A 2132-nucleotide genomic window follows, 5' to 3' on the forward strand; every position below is an offset into this window, starting at 1 on the left:
AGTGATTTATTTTATATTTTCAGGTACAGCGGTTAGTTTGAAATAAAAGTTTGTTTAAAAGTGGAAATTGAGTCTCACATTATTTAAACATTATTCAAAACATTAATGGTGAAAATTTTCGACTTTATAAAATGATTCTCTCAAGTCTTGGCGATCGGCCCCTATTAAACAATAAAGAAAGTAAGACATCTTTTTCTTATACATAGTTTAGTAGCCTACTATTCTTTTTGCCAGAATTGATCATTAATCAACTTAATTATTTCCAGGATTTTGTATCACTATAGTCCCTAAATGTATGTACATGCAGGAAATGGGATTCAAATCGAAAACCTTTTCCCCCATTTTGTGTCCCCCCCACTTCTCAAACCAAAGTTACACCCTTGGGCTGACTTATAAGTGCAGTACAATATTATTTTAAGAAAAATATTACTATGCATGAAGGGAAGTACTGGCAAAATCTCACCTGTATTAAGTCACTCTGGTCACTAGTCATGTACTACAGCCTTTGAAATGTGATAAAAACAAAACAAAAACATCTTTTAGTTAAGTACTGTAAGGGTGGTTTCCCTACAGTAGTTCAGGCTGTAGGATTGCCGAAGGACTAAAGAAATGTTATCAGCATGATCGTATAAAACTGTAAATTTCTAGTCTATTACCACCCACTGCCACTTATACCAACAACGGAAATAAGCACAGTTAGAATAGCTAAATATGTGGGAGAGCGTAGCTATTGAGTGACTATATTGTATTGCAATAGCACTTCAATGTTAATATTGATTCAAGACTAGTTAGCACATAATTTATAATTGAAATGTTTTAATAACAGAAATTTGTTAAATTAAAATTAAATGTATGCATTTAGCAGACGCTTTTATCCAAAGCGACTTACAGTGCATTCAGGCTATACATTTTTTATCAGTATGTGTTATGGTTACACTTGAATTAAGTTACAAATAGATGAAGGATGGTAAAACATGGTTAAGGGAGGGAGAAAGAGATTGAGAGAAAGAGGGAGAGAGGGCAGAGCCCCAAGAAGAGAGTCCCAAAGAAAAGAGGCAGCAAAGAGAAAGAGAAAGAGCCCGAGCTACAGTTACAATCTTCTTTTATCACTTCCTTGACCATGTGACTAAAAACCAAATGTGAGACATTCAAACTGACCAATCAACAGATTACAGCTTTACCCACTGTGCAAAAGGTGTGACAATTAGCAGACCCCCGATGCATACACATGTTGGCCTACAGGCTTTGATCAATATCAGCACTTTTGTGCCTTCTGGAATGCCAAATGGCCCTTTTGTTACTCAAGATAGGTTTGAGACAGGAAAGCAGAAGTCTTTTATATAATTTTTGACCCTACAGTACAATATTTTTTTTTCTAAAAATGGCCACTAGTAATGTAGGCTATTACAACTTTTAAAACGTGAAAGAAAGAAAAAACATTTAGGTGAATTACAGTAATTGTTTTCTAAAAATAATAGTGTAGGCTACTGTACTTGTATAAATGGAGGTATTGGCAAAATCTCACCTGTAGTAAGTCAGTCTGGTCACTAGTAATGTACAAAAAACTCTTGGTGAATTACAATAATTTCTTTCTAAAAATAATACTGTACTGTACATATGTGATCCCGGACCACAAAACCAGTCTTAAGTCGCTGGGGTATATTTGTAGCAATAGCCAAAAATACATTGTATGGGTCAAAATTATTGATTTTTCTTTTATGCCAAAAATCATTAGGATATTAAGTAAAGATCATGTTCCATGAAGATATTTTGTAAATTTCCTACTGTAAATATATTAAAACTTAATTTTTGATTAGTAATATGCATTGCTAAGAACTTCATTTGGACAACTTTAAAGGCGATTTTCTCAATATTTAGATTTTTTTGCACCCTCAGATTCCAGATTTTCAAATAGTTGTATCTCGGCCAAATATTGTCCTATCCTAACAAATGTAGAAATCTCAATTTCGAAAAATGGACTCTTATGACTGGTTTTGTGGTCCAGGGTCACATATATGAAGGGATGTACTGGCAAAATCGCACCTATAGTAAGCCTGTCTGGTCACTAATGTACTACAACCTTTAAAATGAAAAAAAAAAAAAAAAAAATTTAAGTGAAGAACAGTCATTTT

This window comes from Sinocyclocheilus anshuiensis, unplaced genomic scaffold (genome assembly GCF_001515605.1).
Source record: "Sinocyclocheilus anshuiensis isolate Anshui unplaced genomic scaffold, SAMN03320099.WGS_v1.1 scaffold1787, whole genome shotgun sequence".
Classification (NCBI taxonomy): Eukaryota; Metazoa; Chordata; class Actinopteri; order Cypriniformes; family Cyprinidae; genus Sinocyclocheilus; species Sinocyclocheilus anshuiensis.